The 18,189-nt window shown below is 43.7% G+C and overlaps 1 long non-coding RNA gene across 2 annotated transcripts in view; it reads left to right on the top strand.

Annotated features, from left to right (window-relative positions):
- The window catches only part of LOC134499279 (uncharacterized), a 69,910-nt gene extending 65,663 nt beyond the window's left edge, over positions 1 to 4,247 (top strand). For both annotated transcript variants that reach the window (XR_010068113.1, XR_010068114.1), the window contains one exon: positions 3,445 to 4,247. This is a non-coding gene — a long non-coding RNA (uncharacterized LOC134499279). The remainder of the gene's footprint in view (positions 1 to 3,444) is intronic.
- The last annotated feature ends 13,942 nt before the right edge of the window (positions 4,248 to 18,189 follow it).

The following is an 18,189-nucleotide window of genomic DNA, read 5'->3' as shown; positions in this document are numbered from 1 at the left end:
CAACCCATTATGCCAAACACGGTTAAAGCCAGGGAAGCTTATTATGTTGTCTGAATGTGGCCTCTGGGTTTGCAGTTCCCATGGGGAGCCTGTGAGATGGCTGTATTATGTTTAGGTGGTTGTTACTCTCCCGCAGTCTTGGTTTTTTATAGTGAGATGGTTGACTATATAAATTTGCTGAATGAATGATCAGGCTAAACAAGTTGTATAGTATGAGTACAGGCATCCATGATTAAATGTAGAGAGGCTTCACCTCATAGACTGAATTGGAGAGCAAGGTTTGAGATGGCTTTGCAGTCTTGGGTGAGGAAGGCATCTAACTGGCTTTAGCTAGTGTTAGTGCTAGTGCAATTTTTATCTTAGCTCTTGGGTGAATGAAGAGGGATTACATGTGACTGAGGTGGTCTTCTAGATCAGCCTGGGAGATCTGTTTGTTACTCCTGTATAGTACTTTGGATCTGAAAGCAAAAGGCACTTTGGAGCAAGCAGGAGTGCACGTGTAGTGCAGTTCTCAGGATTGTAGTGCAGCTGTGGAGTACAACTGCACAGTCTCAGGAGACAAAAAGCTGCTTTAAGGTGTTTCTGTGTGTTCCAAATATTCCTTTTGCCTTTAAATCGGAAGTGCTGCATAGCCCTGGGATTTGTATAGATTTTGCACTGGACACGTTCTGTATTGATTTAGGAATAGAGAAAGCGGGTTAGTTACACCGTAACTACAGTGGGGATGTACAAAACATTGTTTTGGGGAATATCACGAACTATTGTACTTCCAAAAGATTTACTGTACTTCTGGAGAACTACTCAAACTTGTTTAGAAAAGCTGGACCGGCATATTTTGGAAGAAAAATGGATTGTTCTGACGTTCCCTGGAATGTTCCTGGAAAGGTGTGTTTTGTACACAATCTGTCTGCTGAGACTCTGGTCCTGCAACTGCGGTAGATATATCAAGAGAGATAATATATCAGTAAAGGAAGTTCTCTCCAAAGGGAAAAAAAAGGTAATGCGACAGAAAAATAAAATAGGGTGTAATCATATGGACTGTATTTCATTAACTTGATTTAAACTAGGTTAAACCCATTTTAGTTCTTGCCTGAGCCCTCCCACTTCTTTGTCCCAGCCCCACCCACTTCGGCAATTGCAGCCCTAGCATGACATTCAAAGGCCGGTAGTTGCAGAGCTGAGGACGATACAGATTTGTGCCATTGTGGGCTGTTGATTGGGGATAGTAGATTCTATATAATTTTCATGTTATGTTGTTTCATCGTTCATTATGACTGTGGCAGCAATGGCTGTTAAGAGAGATGCTGTCGGTCCCACATCTTCAGCTAGGCTTTCTTTACCAGTATAAGAGCCTCAAATGACTGATTTGATCAGTCATTTGATCAGTCAGCTTGCTTTTCAAGCTGAAGCCAGCTGGACAACAAGGGAGCTTCTCAAACTGAGTCTTTGGGAGTACACTGGGGGTCAAGTGGGGACTTGGATGCATTTGCAAGTCTTTGCGACTGTCAGCGCATGAAAAACAGCTTGATTCCCATAGTCCAAATATGAGCTGGCAGAAGCGATGCGGGGAAAAAATGCCCGCTTGTACAGTCTGCTGGTGAGATGGAACAAAGATTGGATTATCATCCCTCATCCTTGACTCCCTATTAGTGGCACATTTGAAGGAAGTCTTAGAGCTGCCTTGTCTGAGAAGGTACCTCCCAGATGTATTGGACAATAACTCCCATCATCTCCAAACAGCTTGGCAGTCTTGATAGATAGAGGTGAATTCAACACATAGTTAAAATATGATATGGCTTGGCCTTGGGAATTTCTCTGTACACTTTTTCTGATACATCCTTTTCTCATACCTGTCTATCAAGACCAGCAACTTCCTTCCTTCTTTTCTTCTTTAACACTCCTCACATCCTCCCAAAGGACATGGCCAGAGATGTTATGACATCACAGGAACATACAGGGCCATATTTTTCAGCCCTTTTTGTAGTTGCTGGAAGGCTTTAAGGAGCATTTGGGGGGCCCCTACATCATGATTTTTAAAAAAAAATCTTCTGTCTTTTACTCATAGAAATAGATTCCTTTAAAATGATTCTCCTACTGCTTGACACGGCATAGAAGCTCAGTTTAGAAACAAAAATAATATCTAATATTGTGAGGAAGGGAGGGAAAGAGAAATGAATTAAAGAACTTGAAAGAACAGAATCCAAACCCATGCATAGCAGCAGATCTAAACAACCATACTAAACATCTCGGTCAGAAGTTGCTATTGTATCCAGTTTGTGTGTGTATGTGTGTTTTTTTTCTGGAGAATCCTTCCTTAATGTGAAAGTGTGCATATTCTAGAACACTTTCCCCTGATCTGTCATTGTTCTCCACTTGAATTGGATTAGAAATTTAATTATTCCCCTCCAGCTTGGTAAGGCTGATTTGTGCTATTTTCTATCAGGTAATCATGTCCTTAATTGGGTAAAAGGTGTCCTAGGGCTTTGGACCCACTGCTGAGAACACACTGCTCTCCCCTATCTTCTGTTAAGGAGATTTTAAGCAAGATCCTACTAACTGATTTTATAGTAAGGGCATGCCCTGAGGGATAAAGGTAATATTGGTCTATACCAGTGTCCCTCAACCTTGGCAGCTTGAAGATGTGTGGACTTCAACTCCCAGAATTCAGATGTGTGGACTTCAACTCCCAGAATGCTGGCTGGGGAATTCTGGGAGTTGAAGTCCACACATTCTCAAGCTGCCAAGGTTGAGTAACAGTGGTCTGTACTTTGACTGTGGCATCATAGACAATATTCATGATGTCTAAAATATACTCCCATAATCTCAGGCACTAGGAACTTGGCTTCAATAATGTCCTGTCCTGTCCTGTCCTGTCCTGTCCTGTCCTGTCCTGTCCTATCCTATCCATATATAGTAAATACATCTGGAACTTGCAGTCCCAATACTTCAGAAGCCTACCGAGTTGTGTAAGGCTAGAATAAGGTGACTGTGTAGAAATGAGGATGTCTCGTGTATCTTTATTGATTTCTTCTACTTGTCTCTTCGGGGAAATAAGATTTGGTGATCTCAGAGATCTCAATGTTCTTGCTAAATATCTCATGAAAACCCAGGGGTGAGCTTACTGAAATCTCATGAGATTTGGACTGTTCTCCCAGCACCAGCACCAGTTTTTAAAAAATGGTTTTGGCTAGCCGGGCCCTAATTTAGAGCACATTGTGGATGTTCTTATAAATGGACTGGCATGGGAGCAGCTTGGCTATTCGCAGAAAGGCACAGCTGTCTCATTAAAAAAGGACAATTTTTGGCAAAATTAAAGCTCTTCCAACTTTAGGGGGTCGGCTCCCTGCTGCACAGGATGAATCTTTTGTCTTAACGCTGTCGCTCTTGTTCACCGGCGGCACCAACCTTCACTGGACCATCACTTTCTTCTTCTCTCTGTTTCAGGTGTTTATACAGGAATCCACCCAAAGCCAAAAGGGACGAGGTTGACCGGAAGAGGCATATCCTGGTTGTGCCCTTGACACCTCTTCGGTTTGGTTTCCTTGACAAGAGACCCAGGGAGGAAGGAGAATGAGACAGCTTAAAGGGAAGCCCAAAAAAGAGACGTCCAAAGACAAAAAAGAGAGAAAGCAAGCAATGCACGAAGCCCGTCAGCAAGTCACAACTGTGGTGCTTCCCACCCTGGCTGTGGTGGTGCTTCTGATTGTGGTATTCGTTTATGTGGCAACCCGCCCCAATACAACTGAATGACATGGATTTTGAACTCTACCCCTTGGGTGGGCTTGCCTGCTCTTTTGCCAAGGGCCCAAAACAAAACAAAATCTCCCCCCTCCCCAAGATATCCTTTTCTAATCATCCTGTTATTAATAATCCTTTCACAAAGGAGTCCTCTTTCTCTGACTTGATTCACAGTCTACAGTTGCTCTTGTGGAATGTCAGATAGGAAATACGTGCTCCAGGGGCGCAAAGTATGTTTTACTGTCCAGCATATGTGCCTTTTAGACCTCAACAGTCTCTTGCTCAGTCATGAAAGTGGATTCTGTTGCTCTTGGAGAGTTGTATGAATCAGCTTTGAGCCCTCCAGTTTTTCAGCAGCATACCTTGTGTCAAGTTCTTGTACGTTGGCTTCACAGCTGCCAAAGAAGTGGATTTTCCCCTTCCTTTGTGACTATATAATGGCATTTGAAAATCTTTGATTAAAAAAAGTATTTATTTTTGGAATAAAGAAAACACATCTTACATAAAAAGCTTTCATTTTGATTTACTCTTAAAACAGTTCTGTTGTGAAACGGGACACATTGTAGATAATGTCTTCCGCACACTTAAGCTGGAACATAAACAGACAGTTCCTTTCTTCCATATGAGGCTTTACCAGTGAATAATTCAAGATAACTCTTAAGTTCACTCCAGATTAGTTTGTTCTAGTGAAACAGTTAGTAGGAATTTCAGACAGCATCCATCAAGCAAGAAATAGACCTTTAAAATCATTTTGATTTATTAATTGGCAAATTTAAAAAGTGTCTAAGCTTTTTTTAAAAAAGTCCTGAGTACTTTTCTAACATCCAGAGAAGGCAAACTTTAAGGTATTCTGTTTCCAAATAACTTAAGGTTGTAATCAGTGTTTCAGACTGGCATTGGAAAAATCATTGCAAACAATCCATTGTAATTCTGGAGTTGTGTGTGTCCAATTCTTAGCTCTGATTTACAAGATGGTTGCAGCATTCTGAGCCAGATGAAGTTTTCAGATTGCTCTTCAGACATAGCCTGCATTAATCCTGCCGAACCTGATTTAAAAGTATGCGTTGGCTGTGCTTATATATCATGAGAGCCAGTTTGGTATAATGGCCTAGAAACTTGGAGTCTGTGAGTTCTAGTTCCACCTCAGGCATGAAAGCTGGCTGGGTGACTTTGGGCCATTCATTGTTGCTGTGGGGAAAATGTTGTTGTTGTTTATTCATTCAGTCGCTTCCGACTCTTCGTGACTTCATGGACCAGCCCACGCCAGAGCTTCCTGTCGGTCGTCAACACTCCCAGCTCCCCCAGGGACGAGTCCGTCACCTCTAGAATATCATCCATCCATCTTGCCCTTGGTCGGCCCCTCTTCCTTTTGCCTTCCACTCTCCCTAGCATCAGCATCTTCTCCAGGGTGTCCTGTCTTCTCATTATGTGGCCAGAGTATTTCAGTTTGGCCTTTAATATCATTCCCTCAAGTGAGCAGTCTGGCTTTATTTCCTGGAGTAGGGACTGGTTTGATCTTCTTGCAGTCCAAGGCACTCTCAGAATTTTTCTCCAACACCACAGTTCAAAAGCATCGATCTTCCTTCGCTCAGCCTTCCTTATGGTCCAGCTCTCGCAGCCATATGTTACTACAGGGAACACCATTGCTTTAACTATGCGGGCCTTTGTTGTCAGCGTGATGTCTCTGCTCTTAACTATTTTATCGAGATTTGTCATTGCTCTTCTTCCAAGGATTAAGCGTCTTCTGATTTCCTGACTGCAGTCAGCATCTGCAGTAATCTTTGCACCTAGGAATACAAAGTCTTTCACTGCTTCTACGTTTTCTCCCTCTATTTGCCAGTTATCAATCAAGCTGGTTGCCATAATCTTGGTTTTTTTGAGGTTTAGCTGCAAACCAGCTTTTGCACTTTCTCCTTTCACCTTCATCATAAGGCTCCTCAGTTCCTCTTCGCTTTCAGCCATCAGTGGGAAAAATAGGAGCAGGAATATTAGGTATGTTTGCTGCCTTGAGTTGACATATAGATATGAAGTTAAAGGCAGGATAGATGATGATGATGATGATGATGATGATATATCCAAACAGGTTAGCTAAATTATAGTGTAACGTAATGGCCTGGTTCAACCAGCATGCTAAAAAGACAATGGCTCACCACATGATGAAATGCAAATACCCAAACCCATTTCTAGCCAAGGCAACCCGTCTCTCTCATGTGCCTACAGTGCACCCTCAGAGTATCCCTAAAATAGGGACTCCAAACCTTTAAAAACATCCCAAAAGAGAACCAACCCCTAAATTTGGCATATTTTGGTGACATCGTGTGATATCCTAGGTCTTCCTCTCATGACATCTTGATCAATTTTACAAAAGTAAAAGAATGAAACTTGAAGCAGAAATGCAGTCCTTCACATTCTCACTTTGGTACAAGACCAATATGGGCTGAGTTCACTCCATGCTAAGCCATGGTTTATTGAACAAGCCCTCTGACTGAAGTCCCACAGGGTATTTGACCTCCAAAATGTAAATTGTTCCAATGGAGGTGCCATCCTCAAGGGTATGTCAAACCTTGGGCAAAAACCACTAAACCCAAAGAGTGGAAAGAAATGGTGCTTTCTTAAGAATTCAGAATTAAAAATAGGGTGTGCAGAGGAGTATCCCAACTCTCTCTCACATAAGTATTAGCATGATTTCTAAAGCTCCTAAAGTAAGCTATGCATTGCTAAGCACATTGTAATTTTTATTAAAGAAAGGTGACAATATAATAATTGGAACAATAGTAACCATAACACCATCCCAGTAATGATTGAAGAGTGCTGTCACATCTCTCTGTCTGTACTTGGTTGTGTCCCTTTTTTCTCATTGATAGTTTTCTGAACGCCTGACCATCTTCCTTACTCTAAAAGCCAGCCTTGACCTGGTTTAAAGTCGAAAAAGATCAGTAGAGTGAGCAAAGAGGGCACCAAAATTGAGTACTATGTAGAACTAAAGGTCCGGTGACCCTGAACCCAAGAACTGAGGACTCCAGAGATACCCAGATCATAAACATAGCCGTGGAGCCTATCAGAGAGACACCTTCATTTAAGGAGCTTCATAGTCAAGACAGGTGGGATATCATTGCTTCAGGCTTGCCCAGAGTGGAGAGTAAGGCAGACGACCTTGAGGGAGATGCAGTGGTGCTTACAAGTTAAAACATGATCTGTTCTCCACACAAGTCCTAAAACTAGATAAAGAGAATCCAATTAAACGAATCCAGTTATACTTGTTCAACAAAGGGTTGAGGGTTCACAAACTTTTAAGCCCCACTGTATGCAGGATCCATCACTCAGGCAAAAAGTGCTGAAGCATTTTTAAAGTCCAGGACAGCCAGATAACATTTGGAAGTGGGCCAGTCAGACACCGCCCTGATTCATTGGACTATAGGAAGGAGTAGCGTTAGGAAATGGATGTCATGCTACCAAAGATTTCCGCTTGGACTATGTTATATACTAGGGAGGCTGCAAGCCTGTAGCTTCTTCTGACCTTCCATCCTTGTATGAACTCTGCTGGGACCACAAACATCCTTTTTGCTCCTCTTCCAATAAACATATACAGGTAGTCTTCACTTAGTGACTGCCTTGTTTAGTGACTGTTCAAAATTATGACAATGCTAAAAAACAACTTAGCGACCAGTCCTCACATTTATGACCTTTGCAGCGTCTCTCTGCTCTTATTTTCACATGCTTATTTACCCCATGCCAAGATGTCCTCAAAGAGAAAGGGAAAGAACCCCAGTTCAGCTGAAGGAAGTAGCAAGAAGCAAAGGAAAACTGAAGTAAAATCGTAAGCACAGTGGCGGTCACGTGATTTTCACTTAGCAGCTGCTTTGCTTAACAATAGAGTTGCCAGTCTCAATTGTGGTCGCTAAACGAGGACTACCTGTACACTCAAGTAGAATATCAGACCTGCAGCATACTTGATAGTAATTCATTATTTCGAAGTGTCAGGAAAATATTTATGGAGGAGGGGGACTGGATCCCAGGAAATAATTCATAAGCAGGGTAGAGAGTGCTGGTACCTGTAGCTCTGAGAAATCTGCCTTGCTGTAATCCTGCTTGGGGCAGGGTGGGAGGCTTGGGAGAGGAACAGCAGATGCCTCTTGTCTTTTTCTTCCCAAGCCATTTCTTAAACATTGAAATTGGAGGCAAACAACATTTGGTGTTAGGATCACAATTAGCTTTTTTTTTGTGCGAGGGGGCATGAGCTGCATGGTGGGGATGAGGGTGCAAAGAGGAGAGGATCAGACAAGATTTTACTTGATCCTCCATTTTTAGATGGATCTGATTTTTTTTTTGATTTCCACAGCAGTTCATATGTATTCTCCCTTGGCAGGATTCTTAGTAACATTAAAAAAAGAAAGAAAAAACACTCAGCAGTATAATCAAGAAAAGCTCTCAAGAGCTCAAAAAGTTGTTCAGAGGACACAGGTTGAGCAAAGCCTAATTTATTGGAAGTTCTTCCCATAGAAACTATTGGAGTAGATTCAGGGTAGGCATAGCTCAGAGATACTAAGTCAGGGATGTCCATGGGGAGGGAAGGTCAAACAAGTAAAGATGGCAGCTCCACTTTTACATGTGCCACACATATAAAGGTGGCAGAACTTTAATCTGCCATTTTGACTTTTTTGAACCCCCCCCTGCATACACCGCTGTTAAGCATGTGGACTTAGGGCTGCAGGTGGCCCAGAGAGCTCCATAAATTGTTAATAAATCGTAATATTTAAGGTGATAGATGAGGGAAATTATTAAATGCATGACCAGAGTCTAGTCTAATTAAATTTAAATGAAGGGAAATTAAATCAGTTCAGTGCTGGGCCCATCTACTACTTTTTGGGAGCACGTCCTCCAACATGCCACTGAGAATTTCTCCAGCTCAGAAAAAATGGATGCCCCCCCCCAAATGCCTGTAACTAGAGATAGCCCACTTTGTCTGAAAAAATCTCATTTCTGTCTCTCCAGCACAAGCTGTTTTTGATCTGTTTTCACTCCGACAATCCTTTCCATGCTCATTTTATCTACCTGCAAAATATATCCTCCCCCAGCAGGACAGTTCTCAGGCTGGGTCACATCTGATTAAAAAGAAAATCACAATATTCCACAGAAAATCTTGATGTCAGTCAAAACTTGTTTTGAATGTTTTAAATCACCTTGTCATCTGCTGGAAGAACTCAGGCTACTGGGCAGATTAAAACTATAAAACAAACAAGAAACCAAGATGGCTTTGGCAGATAAAATCCAAGCAGAAAAATGACAAAATCAACCCTAAAATCAAAGGAAAGAGCTAAAAGGACAATTGTCCCAGGGAAGAGATTCTTATATTAAATGGCACATGGAGTCATTGTTTTAATTCCTGTTCCAATTGAAGAACAATTATATAATTGAGAATTGATATAAATAGTACACGTAGACCTGTTGAACTGAATGGGATTTCCAAGTAAGCATTCAGACTGGACTGTAATCTTAGATTTATGGTGTCCACCCAAACTGAAATGGGTAAGCCATGATCCGATGTGGCCCCTTGAGGCTTGGATGGGCCCTAGAGACTCCCACTCCTCATTTAACATGAAAATTCAGTATAGTTGTTTGCCACCCACATGGCCAGACCCCAGAGGAGCAACATTTAGAAAGGGTCTCTAGTGATCAGAAAGGACAAGGTTAAGATTAGGAGCAAGAAGTTTGCCAATGAAAAAAATATTCAGGATTGTATATTATTCATGCTTCAGCAAAGGATCGTTACCTTGTCGTGGTGCTGGAGCTTGAGCACCTCAATGATGCCATGAGCTAAACCGTGAAGGGCCACCCAAGACGGGAAGGTCATGACAGAGAGGTCAGACTAAATGCGATCCCTGGGGAAGGTAATGGCAACCCACCCCAGTATTCTTGCCCTGAAAACTAAATGGATCAGCACAACCAGAGATATGTCGGTATACCATCGGAAGATGAGACTCCCAGGTCGGAAGATGGTCAAAATGCTACTGGGGAGGAACAGAGGATGAGTTCAACTAGCCCCAGACGTGATGACGCAGCTAGCTCAAAGCCAAAAGGACGGCTAGCGGCCGACGGTGCTGGTGGTGAACGGCGAATCCGATGTTCTAAGGATCAACACACCATTGGAACCTGGAACGTAAGATCTATGAGCCAGGGCAAATTGGATGTGGTTATTGGTGAGATGTCAAGATTCAAGATAGACATTTTGGGCGTCAGTGAACTGAAATGGACTGGAATGGGCCACTTCACATCAAATGACCACCAGATCTACTACTGTGGACAAGAGGACCACAGAAGAAATGGAGTAGCCTTCATAATTAAGAGTAAAGTGGCTAAAGCAGCGCTTGGCTACAATCCAAAAAACGATAGAATGATCTCAATTCGAATTCAGGGCAAGCCATCTAACATCACAGTGATCCAAATATACGCCCCAACCACAGATGCTGAAGAAGCTGAAGTAGAGCATTTCTATGAGGATCTGCAGCACCTACTGGACACGCCTGAAAGAGATGTTATTTTCATCACAGGAGACTGGAATGCTAAGGTGGGCAGTCAAATGACAACTGGAATTACAGGTAAGCATGGTCTGGGAGAACAAAACGAAGCAGGACATAGGCTGATAGAATTTTGCCAAGACAACTCACTCTGCATAACAAACACGCTCTTCCAACAACCTAAGAGACAGCTCTTGGACTTCATGGACTTCACCAGATGGACAACACCAAAATCAGATTGACTACATCCTTTGCAGCCAAAGGTGGCGGACATCTATACAGTTGGTAAAAACAAGACCTGGAGCTGACTTAGTTCAGATCACGAACTTCTTCTTGCACAATTTAGGATCAGACTAAAGAGATTAGGGAAGACCCACAGATCAGCTAGATATGAGCTCACTAATATTCCTAAGGAATATGCAGTGGAGGTGAAGAATAGATTTAAGGGACTGGACTTAGTAGATAGGGTCCCAGAAGAACTATGGACAGATGTTCACAACATTGTTCAGGAGGCGGCAACAAAATACATCCCAAAGAAAGAGAAAACCAAGAAGGCAAAATGGCTGTCTGCTCAGACACTAGAAGTAGCCCAAGAAAGAAGGAAAGCAAAAGGCAAGAGTGATAGGGGGAGATATGCCCAATTAAATGCAAAATTCCAGAGCTTAGCCAGAAGAGATAAGGAATTATTTTTAAACCAGCAATGCGCGGAAGTGGAAGAAGACAATAGAATAGGAAGGACAAGAGACCTCTTCCAGAAAATTAGAAACATTGGAGGTAAATTCCAGGCAAAAATGGATATGATCAAAAACAAAGATGGCAAGGACCTAACAGAAGAAGAAGAGATCAAGAAAAGGTGGCCAGAATATACAGGACCTGTATAGGAAGGATAACAATATCGGGGATAGCTTTGATGGTGTGGTCAGTGAGCTAGAGCCAGACATCCTGAAGAGTGAGGTTGAGTGGGCCTTAAGAAGCATTGCTAATAACAAGGCAGCAGGAGATGACAGCATCCCAGCTGAACTGTTCAAAATCTTGCAAGATGATGCTGTCAAGGTAATGCATGCTATATGCCAGCAAATTTGGAAAACACAAGAATGGCCATCAGAGTGGGAAAAATCAACTTATATCCCCATACCAAAAAAGGGAAACACGAAAGAATGTTCAAACTATCGAACAGTGGTACTCATTTCACATGCCAGTAAGGTAATGCTCAAGATCCTGCAAGGTAGACTTCAGCAATTCATGGAGCGAGAATTGCCAGATGTACAAGCTGGGTTTAGAAAAGGCAGAGGAACTAGGGACCAAATTGCCAATATCCGCTGGATAATGGAAAAAGCCAGGGAGTTTCAGAAAAACATCTATTTCTGTTTTATTGACTATTCTAAAGCCCTTGACTGTGTGGACCATAACAAATTGTGGCAAGTTCTTAGTGGTATGGGGATACCAAGTCATCTTGTCTGCCTCCTGAAGAATCTGTATAACGACCAAGTAGCAACAGTAAGAACAGACCACGGAACAACGGACTGGTTTAAGATTGGGAAAGGAGTACGGCAGGGCTGTATCCTCTCACCCTACCTATTCAACTTGTATGCAGAACACATCATGCGACAAGCTGGCCTTGAGGAATCCAAGGCTGGAGTTAAAATCTCTGGAAGAAACATTAACAGTCTCAGATATGCAGATGATACCACTTTGATGGCTGAAAGCAAAGAGGAACGGAGGAGCCTTATGATGAAGGTGAAAGAAGAAAGTGCAAAAGCTGGCTTGCAGCTAAACCTCAAAAAAACCAAGATTATGGCAACCAGCTTGATTGATAACTGGCAAATAGAGGGAGAAAATGTAGAAGCAGTGAAAGACTTTGTACTTCTAGGTGCGAAGATTACTGCAGATGCTGACTGCAGTCAGGAAATCAGAAGACGCTTAATCCTTGGGAGAAGAGCAATGACAAATCTCGATAAAATAGTTAAGAGCAGAGACCTCACACTGACAACAAAGGTCCGCATAGTTAAAGCAACGGTGTTCCCCATAGTGACATATGGCTGCGAGAGCTGGACCATAAGGAAGGCTGAGAGAAGGAAGATAGATGCTTTGGAACTGTGGTGTTGGAGGAAAATTCTGAGAGTGCCTTGGAGTCCATCCTCCAGGAAATCAAGCCAGACTGCTCACTTGAGGGAATGATATTAAAGGCAAAACTGAAATACTTTGGCCACATAATGAGAAGACAGGACAGCCTGGAGAAGATGCTGATGCTAGGGAGAGTGGAGGGCAGAAGGAAGAGGGGCCGACCAAGGGCAAGGTGGATGGATGATATTCTAGAGGTGACGGACTTGTCCCTGGGGGAGCTGGGGGTGTTGACGACTGACAGGAAGCCCTGGCGTGGGCTGGTCCATGAAGTCACGAAGAGTCGGAAGCGACTAAACGAATAAACAACAACATATTATTCATGACTTACAGATGAATTGCAGATAAAGAAATCAGCAATACTTTGACCTACTTAAATGGCATTTTTAAATTCAAATATCCTTCCTTGATAACATATAGTAAGTTGACAGAGAGTGAGAAAGAGAGATGACTTGGAACAGTTTATCTTGGTTTTCTTTGTTTTTTTTTTGAGGCAGCTTTTTCTGGGGCACCCATAACGTCCTTGGTCCTCTTCTTCCTCTCCACCCATATGTTGCCGTCTGCCATCACATATCCTTTTTGCAGTTCAGTCTTATTCCTTTGCTCCATATGACCAAACCACCTCAATCTAACCTTTTTCTGCTGCTCATTCACTTTTATAGTCAATCCACATTCATTCAGCACCCTTTCCTTCTTGTTTTACACGCACACTCATATACACACTTCTTAACTACCCCTTTCTCCCTGCATTCGGCTTACTTTTGTATGTCTCCAGACATGCTCCACTCTCACTTCCAGAAAGTGGACAGAAATATACTCTCATACATGGCCACTTTTGTTACTCTTGACAAATGTTCATTCCTCATAACAGAGCGCATACTACAAATGACCTTTCCACCAGCACTTGTATACCTGTTGGGAGGTTAGTCATCCTGCATATTCGTTTAGGAATCATGTGTTCTCTTCCTGTCCTGGTTCTACTTTTACCCTTGTTCCTTTCAATTCTTCCATGTCCGTTTTTCCCAATATGCACTCCTTGACGTTACCCAATAATGCTCTTGTCCTACATATCCCCTTTCACTAAGAATCTCAATTTTTCATCATAAATAATCAAAACAATTGTGCTTTTAGATTGAACGGGTTGATTAAGATTTATTCCCCTTACAATCCAAGTCAGAATGTTCCATGTGTCATGACTGAGGCCCATATTGATCTCCAATACCATCACAGCTTTGGTCAATGCAGGCTTTCACATAATGCTTTGTTCCACCTCCATACCATATGCAGCATTTCCTGCTAACGGTAAAGAACATACTGTTCAGTTTTGGCACATTTTGTCAAGTATGACACCAGTTCAACCAAAGACCAATTTTATCCCAAGCATGATCATCTAATTCTATGCAAGCTACGGTCTTTAATCTATAGACAATGTTGCAAACCAACATACTGTTGCCCGTGTCTCACCAGTATGTATTAAATTTATTTATATTTAATTCTGGCCCCAACCAGGTTCTTCTTCTGAGCCCCATCTCCTCCTCTTTTCCCTGGCCACACCTACTTTTGAGTACAGCTCCTGACACGCTGCACAAACCTGGATCCTGTCTGGGCTACAACAAACAGGTTTAAATATTTGAAGCAAAGTTTTAAAGTCTGGTTGGTTTTGCTTTTGTCAGCATCAGATTTAGCTGAGCAAAATCACCCATGCGCCCTGGATAAGGGAATGTGCATCTGAACTGTGGCATAAACCACAAGGCAGAAGAACCTTCCCAATCAACTTTCAGCTCAGCTCAATTGGTTTTAATATATTTATTCACCCCGAGGCTATGTATTAATGACTATTTTGGGGAGTAGTGCACCCAATCTTCCCCTTTCCCTCCAGTTTATTAACTCAGACAGACAGATGTGCCCTAAGAAGCTGGCCATTACCACTCGTTAATATCCTAGCAGCAAAATTTGTTTTTAGGAAACTGGGTCTGAAGAAGGAACGTCTTTGATAATTGCCTGCAAAAGACGCAGTGGAGTGATAGCCCCTGGGTGCTGGAAGGCTCTTTCCAGAATTGTAATAAAGAAGGACTTTAGAAACTACATTCCACTGGCAGAAAAGCATGAGTGACAATAACTCTGTCACTGAGCTTACATGCAAATCTTCTATTTTATTATCCGGAATAACAAACAGGCACACTCACACCAGGCCATAAAGAATTGTTTTACAGCCCCAGTGGCTGGGATCATGTAGCATGCTAAGCAATCTGCATTATGGCTTAGAGTGAGGGGTGCAACCAGCCCCAGACCTATCACATGTTAATTAACCAATGAAACAAGCCATTCCAGCCTTCTTAAAGCAGGGTAGGGTGAAGTTCCAGGGCTATACTTGACCACAAGAGTGACTGAAACTGGGTTTAATTTTGTTGAACTGGATTACAATGTAATTTCATTTCATTTCATTTACTGAAATAGCTTATATGTCTGGTGCTGGGGTGTCTGGGGCCTGGGTTGCACTCCTCACTCAAAAGGCAAGATGGCGGTTGTGACCATGAGATCGAAGCACACATGCGTGATGTTGGTGCCCATCCTAGAGGGTCAGGGCTTTGATTACACAGTCATGACTGGCATCTTGCCCTTTTTGACCCCGGATGCTACCAGTTAGTGTGATGGGTTCACCTGAGGAGGGTCCCAAGCACAGGCCGCTGGAGTGATAATTCCCATTAGCCAGGAAGTTCCTGGCTGATTGGCCTCACTTTCTCAAGCAGCCTTCTAGAGGCCTAGACCTCCATTGCCTACCCTTCTTGCCCTGGCAAGCTCTGGGGTCCTATAGACCCTCTGTGAAACCCTGAGTTTACTCTTGGGCTGGCTAAAAGGCTAGCTGTGTCCACAGAGCCTGTTATGACCTCTACCGTGGAAGTTCCTCTTAGTGTAACTTACTAGTGCCCATTACCCTGTCCCACAAAGCTGCCCTGTCCAGTCTTAGTTGGACCACCACTGGCAGCCCCAGGTGGGCCATTGCTTCTGTGCCCTTTTTGGTAGCCACATAATCCCTACACTGGTGTGCCATGGGGCATCTTTGTTGGGCATCAGCCACCGCACTACTTGTAGCTGAGGGCCTCTTTGGTGGCCTCCCCTGCTCAGCCACTTCTGGCCTTCCCTATCAAATCCGACAATGAGCTTCTTCAACAACTTGGGGTCTCTGGACCATGCAGGCCCGGACTCTGCCTCCTGCTGCCCCCATTTTGGCCTTGGCACTGCCTTCTCCTCAGAGCTGCAGCTTCAGGCAAGCTCAGCCGGGCTGCTCTTTTCCTTCTGCCCCTTTGGTCCTCAGCCTGAATTCAGCTCTTAGCAATAAGGAGGAACTTCCCGCTCTCTTCAGGAAGGCAAAGCATCCCACCCAAGACAGTTCCAGCTGCAGGAAAACGCTCTGCCCCCTTCTTGGCTATACAGTAATTCCTTCCTTTTATCTTAGCCAAGCTGTCAGCGCAGCCAGGAGGAAGAGGGGCCTACAGGCATTTCTTTCTCCCTGTCGAGCCAGCCTAACCTCCTTCCACAGTGGGTCTCCACGTATTTAAAACTTTTCTCCTTTGGCCATGTTAAAAATTACAATGTGATTCTAATCTCTGGAGGCGTTCCAGGGGCCACATCCAAGCTTTCGGGGCCACATGAAGACGGGCTTCACAGATTGGGCACTGGCACCTCAGAGGATGCTATCACCCTCTGCTGCTCTGGTTTGGGCCTTGAGACTCCTGATAATAGCTGTCTATACCAAGACTGATTATCCTAACTTTATTTATTTATTTAATTCAGTTTAGGCCCTGCTCAGCTCTATCTGACTCTGGCCGGCTCTCAGTATAATACCATAAGCAACCAATACAAGAGTGGAGCTGGTCACTATACACAGACAGAAACAAAAATAACAAAGACACACCCAACAAGGGGATTCATCCACCCCAATCTAAGACCTGGGAGAACAACCAGGTCCTCAAGGCTTTATGGAGCACCAACAGGGTGGGGGCACATGGACTTCAGGGGGGATCTCACAGGGCCGCAACTAGGGTCTATGTCGCCCGGGGCAAACATTTTGGCACCCCCCCAGTGCTCATTTTGGCTCTCCCTAGTGCGGCGCCCGGGACGCATGCCCCGCTTGCTCCCCGCCACCCCAGTTGCAGACCTGGGATCTCATTTCGAAGGACAGGCATCGTGAGAGAGAAGGCACACTTCCTGGGTCCTGGTAGATGGCATTGTTTAATTGAAGGGATCCAGAGTGAGAGAGAAGGCACACTTCCTGGGTCCTGGTAGATGGCATTGTTTAATTGAAGGGATCCAGAGTGAGAGAGAAGGCACACTTCCTGGGTCCTGGTAGATGGCATTGTTTAATTGAAGGGATCCAGAGTGAGAGAGAAGGCACACTTCCTGGGTCCTGGTAGATGGCATTGTTTAATTGAAGGGATCCAGAGTGAGAGAGAAGGCACACTTCCTGGGTCCTGGTAGATGGCATTGTTTAATTGAAGGGATCCAGAGTAGTTTCCTGTAGCTATTCAAACATACAGTAAGAACAGGAGGAACTGGGAGGAAAGCGGAACAGAACTATTAAAAACAAACATCGAGGAGAATCATGAACTGGGGAAGGCCAACATTAAAAGGAAGTTAGGCTGGCTCTGTCAGCATATACTGGCCAGGCAGAAACCATTGGACATACAGGAGATGGTTCCTCAGATAACCAGGCCCTATGCCATGTTGGGCTGTACAGGTAATAACCAGCACCTTGAATTGCACCTGGAAGCAGGCTGGCAACTAGCAGAACTTGCAGAGTAGAGGTGTAACATGGGCATACCTCAGTATACCCATCACTGCCCGCACCACTGCATTTGGGACCACTTGAAGCTTCCGAGTGGTCTTCAAGGGCAGCCCCATGTAGAGTGCATTTCAGTGGTCAAGCCTTGACTTGACTAGGACATGAGTGACAGTCTGAAGGGCCTCCCAATCCAGGAAGGGACACATTTGGAGCACCAGATGGAGCTATGCAAAGCCCCCCCTTAGCCTCTTCAAGCAGGAGCTTTGAGTCCAAGAGGATCCCCAGATTGCTCACCACTCTTAAGTGGAGAAGTGCTACCCCAATGAAGGTTAAAGATGGAAAGTAATTGGATCGGGGTGCCTAAAATCCGTAGCCAGTTGGATTCAGCTTCAATCAGTTCCTCCCCATCCAGACTCACACAGCATCCATGCAGTGGGACAGAATCTCAACAGCCTTAAGTTAATACAATTATAACTCAAATAATTTCAACCAGCCTACCAATAAGAAGTGATGGCAATTGTCAGTCAGCAACATCTGAAAGGCCACTGATTCTATATTCCTGTCTTCTCTCAGTGCTAAAATCTCTTTTCTGTAATGATCCATTTCTTTTTAGCCAAAGTGTCTTCCCTTAGCTTCAGCTGAGAAGGCTAATTCAAAACTACTAGATCAGGGCTGCAAAAACTCAGATACACACTAGATGCCAAGGAAGGAGACCCCAAAAATTCTTAACTTTTGCAGTGCATTTTTGGTGGCCTTAGTATATATTATTTCTTATTGTAAACATCCTGAAGTAGTTTCCTGTAGCTATTCAAACATACAGTAAGAACAGGAGGAACTGGGAGGAAAGCAGAACAGAACTATTAAAAACAAGCATCGAGGAGAATCATGAACTGGGGAAGGCCAACATTAAAAGGTACATTTTAAAAAGTTTCTTAAAATACTTCAGTGTTGGGGCCTGGTGCACCACAGAAGGGAGGACATTCCACAGAGCCTCCTGCTGCAGAGGAGATCCAGAGAGTGGGTGGGTTCACA

This window comes from Candoia aspera, chromosome 5, assembly GCF_035149785.1.
Source record: "Candoia aspera isolate rCanAsp1 chromosome 5, rCanAsp1.hap2, whole genome shotgun sequence".
NCBI classification, from domain to species: domain Eukaryota; kingdom Metazoa; phylum Chordata; class Lepidosauria; order Squamata; family Boidae; genus Candoia; species Candoia aspera.
Note: the sequence above shows the minus strand (reverse complement) of the source record. Positions and strands in the feature narration are given on the sequence as shown.